The sequence below is a fragment of the Marmota marmota genome, unplaced genomic scaffold, assembly GCF_001458135.2.
Source record: "Marmota marmota marmota unplaced genomic scaffold, marMar, whole genome shotgun sequence".
Classification (NCBI taxonomy): Eukaryota; Metazoa; Chordata; class Mammalia; order Rodentia; family Sciuridae; genus Marmota; species Marmota marmota.
The window spans coordinates 25,478,035-25,489,468 of NW_025999982.1; the positions used below are offsets into that span (position 1 = coordinate 25,478,035).

General features: G+C 32.7%; 1 long non-coding RNA gene across 1 annotated transcript; it reads right to left on the reverse strand.

Annotated features, from left to right (window-relative positions):
- Positions 1–1,689: 1,689 nt before the first annotated feature.
- LOC125617528 lies at positions 1,690–10,978 on the reverse strand. Its single transcript, XR_007348571.1, has 3 exons — positions 10,781–10,978; positions 3,925–3,929; positions 1,690–1,721 (listed from the first exon to the last, which is right to left on the reverse strand). It is a non-coding gene; the product is annotated as an uncharacterized LOC125617528 (long non-coding RNA).
- Between the last annotated feature and the right edge of the window lie 456 nt (positions 10,979–11,434).

The window sequence follows — 11,434 nt, forward strand, 5'->3', positions numbered from 1 at the left end:
TTCATTTGCATCCTTGCTGCCCCTTGAGGCACACAGCAGAGTCTTCTTTAAAGAATCTTACTTTAATTAACCCCAGCATTAAAGTAAACAATGAGCAAGGGTTTAGTCTTATATATGTCTTCACATTTGTTTTCTAGCTGTGTTGCTCAAAAGTTCTTAGTAAGCCACACTAAGTCACGTCTAAAGCAATGTTATCCTATAGGTAGAGAGTCTGAGATTACTGAAAATAGTGTTTTGGTATTCACCTTGGCTATTTCAAGGATTTAGAAATAACCTATTAGTAGAGATTCATTTTAGAAAGGGTAAAAGTTTCTGCCTATTACATGACTCTAGACATTTATTTTCTTCCAGAGAATCCTGCTGATTATGCAGGGACAATTATCAGCAATTACCTGTCTAAAAGGCATGGTGTTAAGAGGCCACACTTCTCTGTTCCAGAGAGACTATTTCCAAGAAGGTAATCCCTGCTGGAGAGAGTGGTATTTCTTAGAATGCATCTTGAGAAGGCTGATTTCATTTTACATTTTTTTCACCTACTTCATATCTCTAAAGGATAGCATCACTTTCTGTACTTAGAATCCAATTTACCACTGACTGTAAAAAGTTAAGCCAACCAGATTTCACAATAGTGTTCTGCACAAGATAAATATCAGTCATCAGAAAGGTAACAGAGTCACCAGAACCACAATTTAAAAGTGATGTGGAAGAGGATTAGCAATGAGCCATGTTTTTAATGTATAACACCATGCAGATTGTGGATTATGCTATTCTAGGTAATTTCTTTTCAACAAACACTTTTGAAGCTGTTAAGACAGAGACCTTGGATATTTTTCAAACACTGTTATTACTCTCATTTCCCAAGAAGGGATTAAAAAAATAATCCAGATTACTAATTCATATGGCAACAAATACTGCTATCCTCCATTGAACAAGGGAGGGAAAATGTAAGGGATATCACAAAATTGACAGAGCATAGAAAGACTATGAACTGGGAGTCTATTATGATGGTGGACTGCAGGGTAGGAAAGCCTGGCTTCTATTGTCTGCTGCAGTAATCAGGGGGAGAAGGTATTCATTTATCTAAATCCAATCACAGTGAATTAGTCATTTACTGGCTACTTTAAAGCCAGGTGCAGCCATGTATTTCCAATTATTAATTTTAAATCAAAATAAGCTAAGGATTTTGATTAAACATAAAAGTTGATATTTCACCATAATGAAAAGTTAACAATCCAATTATGTCTCAAGAATTATTTTAGTACAAATATTATATCTAAATGTCAATAATTATTTGACTAAAAGGATATGACTATTATTTAGGAGAAGTGACCAGAGAGTGAGTACCAGTCTCAAATTTTAGTACCTGCATGTAGTTGTAAATATACACTACTATTTGGAGCAAATATCTCTATATTGTGCTGTACACAAGAGAGGTTTCTGGATAAGAAAATTTTTCTATAAGCTAAGTAAGTTGATGTGATGAATTACATTTATTGATTTCTGTATGTTGAACCAACTTTGCTTCCCTGGGATGAATCCCCCTTGATCATGGTGCACGATCTTTTTGATATATTTTTGTATTTGATTTGTCAGAATTTTATTGAGAATTTTTGCATCTATGTTCATTAGAGATATTGGTCTGAAGTTTTCTTTTTTTGATGTGTCTTTGCCTGGTTTTGAAATCAGGGTGATATTGGCCTCATAGAATGAGTTCAGAAGTGCTCCCTCTTTTTGTTTCCTGAAATAAATTGAAAAATTACAGCAAGATTAGTCTCTCTAAGATTGTTATTAATGTAAATAATTAACGGTCTTGTAGAACTTGGCTGTGTATCTATCTGGTCCTGGGCTTTTCTTGGTGGTAGGCTTCTGATGGTGTCTTCTATTTCATTGCTTGAAATTGATCTGTTTAAATTGTATATATCATCCTGATTCAATTTGGGCAAATTGAATCTAGAAATTTGTCAATGTCTTCGATATTGTGATTTTAAACAAACAGTTTTACGTTGATATGAAAATATCTTGAAAACATAGTTTTCTAAAATAGAGGAAATATTATTTTTAACACTTTAATGTCTTCATTTAATATACTTACTTTAATATACTCTCAGAGACAATAAATTTTTAACTTCAAAAAATTATTTTTCTATATCAAAACAACTTGAATTTTATGTTCAGTCACTCTTCAGTTATGTGTTTATTTGTGTGAATGAAAGGGTATTATTCTGTTTGTGTATAAATTATAACATCCAAGGGAAGAAAAGGAACCTGCTTTGCAATATCCTTGAACAACATGACCCAAATGCAATTGGTTAACTCTCTTGAAACTCAGCCAAACTCTTAGAAGCAGGTTGAAGTAAGTCTGGAAAAATAAAGATTTTAGGCAATCGACACACTAAAAGTGTATTTATTTAATATCACTCAATAGAACCATTTTCTGCATTACAAATTAATTAAGAAATGCAGTTAATTTTTCAGAATCTATTTTAAGACTTAATTAAGTCTTTGTCTTTGTTTTCAATATTACTGTGTCTTTGAAAATAAAATTACAGCAAGATTAGTCTCTCTAAGATTGTTATTAATGTGAATAATTAGCTCTGCCATCATGTATTATATACATGTTAGACTTATTCTTAATTGAAATTTTAACAATTACTGTAAATGCTCTAATTTAATTTGCTGTGGTGTCTTCTAATATATAGCCCAAAGGTGTTGACTTTTATAGAGGTGAATCAAATGTTTGAATTACATTTTAATTTAAAAAAAGGAAAGCAACATGAAAATTTTTGTTGTTTTTTGATGCTTCTTATTTTTGTAAATTTCAAACTTACGAAAAATATCAGGAATAGAATAAGAAAACCCTATATCACCTATACTCTAATTGATCAGTTGTTCCTATTTTGTGCTATTTGATATTCCTGCTCATGCACTTATGTGTACACATCTTGCCTTATGGGACTATAATTACAATCGTGCATATAATTTATTGGCTGTTTATTACCTCACAGGTCATTGATATCAAATTTACTTTTTTAAAACTTCAGATTTACATCAATATTTATATCAGCTCAATTCACAATAACCAAGCTATAGTACCAACCTAGGTGCCCTTCAACAGATGAATGAATAAAGAAAATGTGGTATATATACACAGTGAAATATTACATAGCCACAAAGAAGAAAGAAGTTATGACATTTGCCAGTAAACGGATGAACTTGGAGAATATCATGCTAGGTGAAATAAGCCAGTTCCAAAAAAAACAAAGGTTGAATATTCTCTCTGGTATGTGGATGCTAGCCCATAATGAGGGAGGATAGGGAGGGGAAGTATAGAAAATCTTTGGATTAGACAAAGGGAAATGAAGGGAAAAAGGGGGGTGGGGAATAGGAAAGATAGTATGATGACTTGGAAATAACTGTCCCATGTACATATATGAATATATGACCAGTGTAACTCCACATCATGTTCAACCACAAGAATGGGATCAAAACTGTAATTGGCTGCATTCTATATATGTATAATATGTCAAAATACACTCTACTGTTATGTATACCTAACAACAACAACAACAATAAATGAACTTCAGATTTTTCTTTCTGTTCTTCAGGTAGTATAATTTTTGTTGCTTTACCTCCAAGCTGGTTTGCAATATTTTGTTGCCATTGCTGATCCAAAGTTGGAGTGAGACTTTTATTTTGCATACTTTAATACTTGTTAGAGTCTGTAAACAAGTCAAAATAACACCTGGCATTTTGCCAGGGGAATGTTAGAGTTCATAAACAAGTCTGGATGGTGCCTGGCAAAATGCCAGAGGGAGTGGTTTGAAAAGTAACAAAAGCGAGCCATTAAGTGTGGAGATTCCTTATTGGTTGACTGATGTATCTAGTTTATGCTAATTAGATAAGCTGTGTGGAATGTATAAATACTGCTCCTGTCCTGCAATAAAGGGCTTCCACTCTTGCTGTATCAACGTACACAAGTTATTCGTCACCCCCCGGTTATTTTGCCCAGCCAGCCGGGCTGCGGCAAATACTTACCTATAAATCCAAAGACTTTTATAGAAAAATTTTGAAGGTCTTTTTTTCTAATTTCAGCATTGGAGATAATTTCAGGTTTGTTAATCACTTTTTCTCTCATCTAAGGATCATATTTTCCTTCTTATTCATACACTAAATGTGTCATTTTGCTTTTTGGGGAGTCAGGGATTAGGAATGCTAGGTACTGAGAATATTGTAGTCTGGAGAGTGTGAATTTTTAACTTCCTTTGGAAGAAACAAGGTGTGGCGAGCAGGCTGTGCCCTGCTGAGGTACTCTACGTTGTACAGTACAGTAGTTTTCAGGCTGTACTTAACCATATTATAAAGCAGTAGTTTTTCATGAAATATACCATTTTGAGTTCCAGTGCCAAGGTAGAATGACTCTCTACACCTTGTTTCATCTGCCATAAGGCACAAATTGATAAATAACTTATTTGTGCCAACATATCAAATAAACCAAGAGCACCTGGATATGTGGGCATCCCAAATCATATCAGGAACACCAGACACAGGAGCTTATCAACTTCACCAGATATAACTCTCTCACCTAACACCTACAAAAATAGGAGACCCCTCCAAGACTGGAGACCATGGCACTTGTCCCTGTTACCTGGTCACTTGTTACTAGCCCTGTCCAGGAAAATCTCTACAGTGAGGAACCTCTGGTTTTCTTTACCTTTGGCTGCAAGATTTCTCCTGCCCTGGCAGTGATGCATGGCCCATGGCAAATTTATACTTGAAGATGATACTCAAAGTCCCCCCATCTGGACCCTGTGCCTTGACAATTGTGCAGAACTGATTCCTTAAAAAGTCCTTATCTGGCCACCTACAATGACTCTTTGCTTTCATATCTGCTTTATGCCTATGCTCTGCTCAGCATCTTGTGACCCTGCACATATATATATATATATATATATATATATGTAATTATATATAGAAGTATATTATATGTATAAGTATATTATATATATATTTGTGTGTATATACACATATAGATAGATAGTGTAAATATATACAGTGTTTTATATATATAGTATGACTTGAATATTATAGATGGTAGATATTAAGATTGGAATGGAATAAAAGAATTTGCAGTTGTGCAACCTTTGATTATCAGGTGACCTGTGATTATTTAGTAAATTGCTACCATTGAACATAGTATAACTTGTGAATTAATTATTATTCAATTATTCTGACATTGTTGGAAGGCATAAATTTGTTTGGTCTATGTTAGTGGCATAGTTTGCTCAAAATAGGAGGGTATAAGCAAAGTTTATAAAGAAATTTGGAACTATCCACTATGTTGATACTTTTGTGTATGTGTGTGTGTGTGTGTGTGTGTTGCTGAGGATTATATCCTGGGCCTTGTGCATGTGAGATAAGCACTCTATCAACTGAACTATATCCCCAGCCCACTCTATGTTGATATTCTTTTTTCCAGTATCTCCCCAGCGCTTTTATTCCACTGGCAGCCCTAAACTTTGGTCTCATACTTCTCAATACAGCTGGAGTCTGACTTTCTACTTGAGTTCAATATAACTCACACAGTATGGACAAAACAGCCATGTAAACTCAAATATGATCTAATGAAAATCCTCTTTCAAGGATCGTTTACTTTCCATTTCTGCCTGCTTTAGGTCTTTTTATGGTGTTGTCAATAGTTTTTTTTTTTTTAAATTTTTTCCCCCTGATTTTCTCAGAATTTTAAATTGCTTCAAACAAGAGGATTGGCCTTGAACAAGCTTTTGATAATTGATACACTGTTACTAAGGCAAACCCAACTGTCATTAATAAAATCTGTTTCCAATTGTTTTTGTGCACACATTGCAATTTGAAACACTGAATACTGATCCTACAAATATATTGCAAAAGATGGTATTTTATCATTTAAATAATAGATAATCAGACTTTAAATCTTTTTATACCTCAAATGTAATAAAATAGGAGCTCAACCTAGGAGCTGTATGGCAGTGTCTAGCTTGAAATCATTAGTAAGAATAACATGAGGTCATACTATTTTGGTGAGGGGAAATTGAGAATCAGTGATTCAGTGCTTCATCCCGGATCACAGATTTGCTAGCTTCTTCCCAAAAAGCATTAATTCAGAAATTCAGAATAACCTGAACATGTCAAATCTTCTATTAAAAAGCCATATTCAGTTAAGAAGTTTAACTGTATTCATGCCTATGGAACTATACCCCAAGACTGAAATTCCATGAAAATCCAAAAAGCTACTATTGGCTAATGAATAAAGAAGAAATGTAATTCTTATTATAATACTGTGGAAATCATATCAAATGCCATTTGATATTTAACTTAATGACCCAAAGTAAGCTGTATCACTGGGTAAGGCTATTATTCTTCTAAATTCACTGTAGACAGCCTGCAATTTAAGCCATCTCTTTTAATGCTTAAAATACTGGTTTGATAAAAAATATATTGAGGAAGTGACTAATAATTAACCAGTTCTTAGGTCAATTGCTATCAAAATTTTCAAAATTAATCATGGCTTATTTGAAAAAACATGTTTTTTTTGTTGTTGTTGGTTGTTTGTTTGTTTTTACTGTACTTTTAGACTAAATTCTTCCATATCAGCAAATGTGAAGTCTAGTAAAAACTTGATTTCTGTACTTCCTTATTACAGGAAAATTTCCAGTCACAATCACATTCACAAGCTCATTGATAATCTTTCAGAAAGTAAGATGACTACCTATAGACATAAACTATCTGAGCAAACAAAATTGTTGTAAACTGAAAATTTAAATGTGGATATGTCCATATATATAATAATATACATTTTCTTACACATGAATATCATTTATAATTTTATCATTTTGGCCTTGCTTTCTCTTTTTTACACACACATACATACACACACAAACACACACACACATATACACACATATACCACACAGTATCACAGAAGATATATGCATTTAATTCTAGTATTATAAAATAATTAATAGAATGAGCAATTAATTTTTCTTGTAAATATCACTAAGGTAACATTTAAATGAACTTTTTAAGTGAAGGAGTTTTGATAGTCTGTAAGGGAAAGGCCATTTATTCTATGCAGAAGGGACAACATGAAAAATGGCATGGATTTATCAATGAACTATGAGAATGTAGAGCCATGAATCTTTACATAAATGCAGGGTACATGACGCAGACATGGCAGAAACTGATGCTAGGAATACAACTGAGATGGCTTGTAAAGAGCTTGAATCCTACGTGAACATGATTAGCAGTTTTCCAAGAGGCAATGGAAAAACATTTCAGGACAGTCTTTCCAAAATGGAAAAACCTTTACGGTTGTTTTTACCAATTGCAAATGTGACATACATTTTGGCTAACACATAAAGTAACTTCATAAAATATAAACAGAGGTCAATATTAATTATGCTTCCACTGGATAGAGACAACAGAGCCAACGCTTTGGTGTGTGCCTTCTACGTGTATTTGCACTTAAAGACAGTGTCTATATGCCATAAAATGTTTTCACAAGCCCATTTAGAACCTGTTAAATATGTAGAGGTTTTACAGGTACTTGGCAAAAATAACACAGAAAAAATGTAATTCTCTCTAGTGTTTTTTCATCCCAAAATCACAAATGTAGAGCATAATTTCAGAAGTAGTTATGTAAATAAAGGAATATCTATTTAATTATGTTCTCTTTTTAGAATTCATTGTATATATTATAAACATATCAACATGAACACCTCATTATCATAATTCCTTGATGTTACATTTAACAATGAATTGATCCTAAAAAGTATTACATATTAAATCATATGTTCCTAAGTAAAGGAAGAGAGATGAAAGGCAATATCAGCCCATGAATTATTCATTTTGGGTTGTATTACTAGTTTTCTGATTAATATGTTGTTTTGTTACATTATATAAAATGCATATTTACTATTTGTGTTACTTTTATTGTTTTTAACATTTTGAGCATTCTTTTTCATCAAATACTATGATTATTTTATGGGTATTTGGAAAATATAAATTTTGTGCAAAACGAAGATACCTCAATTAGATCAAATAAAGTTATGTAGGTAATATTTATTTTCTTCCAATCTTTGATACAACAAGCACTACTGATGATTTAAATGCTGACTGTGGATCAAATTTTTATTTCATAAATTCTTCGATACAGAAGTGTGTATTATCTGGCATTATTTGTATATACATAAAAATGTTTAATTTTTAGCTTCCTTCCCTGCCTTTGTCGACCCTCATTTTCAACCTGCATTACTTTATTTCCTGTGCATAAAATGTAGATGGGTTTTGTTGGTTATTCAATGTGAGTATTTATTCTTTGAATATAAAAACAAATCTCATTTATATTATGGGATATGATTAATTCTTGGTCTTGGTTTTGCCATCTTAATTTATGTTGCTTTCTTTTAGTATTCATATTTCACTTATTTTATTTCTCTATAAAGTCTGAGTTTCCTTTATTGTGCATGATTTTATTGTGATAGCTCATAACAGTGATTTACTTAGTGGAATGAATCTATTTCTCTGTCATTGCTTGTGGATTTCCCTCTACAAGTGATACTGAAATTACGATTTGTCTACTTCCTTCCACCTCTGTAATCTTCCTTGCTCTACATAGTGTTGCTGATTACATAATTCTTGGTTTGTCTAGAGATTATCTTTTTTACCTTTAAATACCATATATTTCACATGTCTGTCAAGATGTAAACAAAACATCTTTCCCCTTAACATACACTTTTTTTTTTTTTTAGCAGTAAACTGCTCCCCACCCATAGATTTCCTTCCACTCTATCGTTCATTTGCAAAAATAGAAGATTTTTGTAGTCATTATGTATCCTTTTCAATGCCTGTAAATAATCATGAGGAAAATTTTGGTAGCCATTCTAATCACTGAAACAAATCTTTCCCAAATAAGAGATCATTGACTTTGTCACTCAGAGTGGTTCTCTATCTTTGAGGAATTAGTATCTCAATGCCTCTGCCTGAAATCTGCATTGAAGTCATTCATTTTAAGAATTTCTTCTCATTGTGCTTTTCTTTTACTACAGTGGGAATTATATCTGTACCTATATATCTATATCAATTTCTTTCTTGTCATCAAGATAGATATTTACTTAGCTTTTCTCATGCCTTCTGTCATTCATTTGAGTCAAACAGGAAAAGAGAAAATGTGCCTTTGTTCTACATTACAGTCAGAAATACATTCAAGTGTTTAACTTTGAGGGTTGTCATAATTATGATAATTATTTTAGAAATATAGCCACAGGATATAAAACCATTGCCACACATATTGATTCAGTTGTGATTTTAAAACAACATCTACAAATATTTCAGATACCATGACGTTTATCTAAATCTTTTTTGTTATGAGACATCTAGTGATTCACAATTTAATTCATATAATGTATAAAGAAGTGATTAAGAAATCTAAGAGGGTCTGAATGTCCATAAAATCATCTTCACTTTTTGTTAATATCTGAGTTTTGACTTTTACAACTTAGCAACCTATGCTTATATCTATGATAATTTTAATCTAAAAACATCATTTTTATTAATAACACTGTAACTGGGAATCTTTTTCTTACACCTATCTTTTTAAAATGTTGAGGTATTTTTGAGAGGGAAATGAGTAAAGCTAAGGAAGCTATGACTTCTAGGAAATAGGAGACTTTTGCATGTAGGATGAAGTACAGATTCTGCATGTTAAAGATTGAAGGAAATCGCCAATTGCCAGTATGACAGGGAAAGCTCAGTTGGAACTAGAAAAAAATTAAAAAATTCACATAAGACAAGATATTTTTTATTAAAATTGTATCTTAAGAAGATAAGAGTAAATGGTGGTTACCCGGGGCAGTGGGGGTGGGGTAGAGAATGGTTTGCAGATGGGTGTTAAGTGAGAGAAAGGAACAAGAAGACCTGGTGTGCTAAGGCACAGTGAGGGGATTATAGGTGAGAAAAATGTACTATATAACTCCAAAGCCTAGAAGAAAAGATTTTGAGTGTTCTTTTCATCATCAGAGACAGTCCTATGGAAATGGAATTTATCTTTGATACCCAGTGACAGTCAGGGGCTTCCTTTCCCCACATCATGTCTGTTTTATAGGACCTGTCACTGTCACCTGGTTTTGTGCTATTCCTCAATATCCTGTGGCTACTATGGTACCTCAAACAATTGTTCATTAGTAGATCTAAGTTTTTCATTTTCTCTCTTCAACAGTTCTTAGCAATAGTCACCCAATTTCATAATTCTATAATAATATACAGGTAGTCTTCCTACTTGATTCTTATCATTATTCTTTCCTCCTATTATAAGCTCCTCATATTTCCCTGAAATAGAGAAACCTTATGTCTATTGCCAATATTCAATGACCATTTTACTCCATTAATATTAAGTACTTATTAAAGTGATGCATCTATAGTCAAAAACATAATTTTTTTCTATCCTATTGATGGACAGAAATAACGGGCACCAGGAAACTTTTTGGGCATGCTACATATTTATGTTCACTGGTGAAGGCGATCCCCCACTCACTGTCTTGACAGGGTCACAGTGAGGATGAATGCTGGCAAAGCCGCGCTGGTTGGTGGGAAACCGAAACCATGAGACCCTTTTTTATGTAATTGTGACTTTGCATTTTCATGCTTATGTTTCTGACAGGAGGCACGAGTATGTTAAATGCCAAACAAATTAAATTTCAGATGGCTAGTACATAACAGGTAGTTCATGCCTTGGAGGCTGTTCTACTACCCCTCAGCATATCAAGGACAAAGTAGAAGGCTGTTCTTCTATCTCAGTACATTATGGACAAACCTGATAACGGACAACAATCATCCTTTGAAAGGTCATGAGAATTTTAGGCACCACATTGATTATATCAACTAGAACACAAGCCCATATTTCCAGCCTCTTAGAAAACCTAATCAGTATGCTTATTTCACAAAGTTCACCACATGCAGTTTCATTTTTGATTAAGGCAAGTTATATTATACACTTAGGAAAGTTAAAACATATAAAAATATATTCTTCTCTTTTTATAAATCCTTTCTTACTTTACATAGGGATATATGATGAGCATAGTTAATATTGGTGGAAAGTGGATTGATTTTTAGAACTTACTTTCTATTGAGAAAGATTATAAAGATATGAGAACTAGTGCACCTTGACTGAGAAACAAAGAAACTCTTCGAGAAAGTAGCTCAATCAGTTTTATGAGAATAAATTTAGGAATTAATTAAAACAACTTTATAAGACACAGTTTTAGAATAATGTTAGAAATATTATTTTATTTAGATTCTTAAGTTTAGAAATTCTTAAGTTTGTAGTTGTATAGGTTTCTGATATGTTTTAAGAATGATTTATAAACTTTAGGATATTTTAAATATAAGATTTAAAGGGACT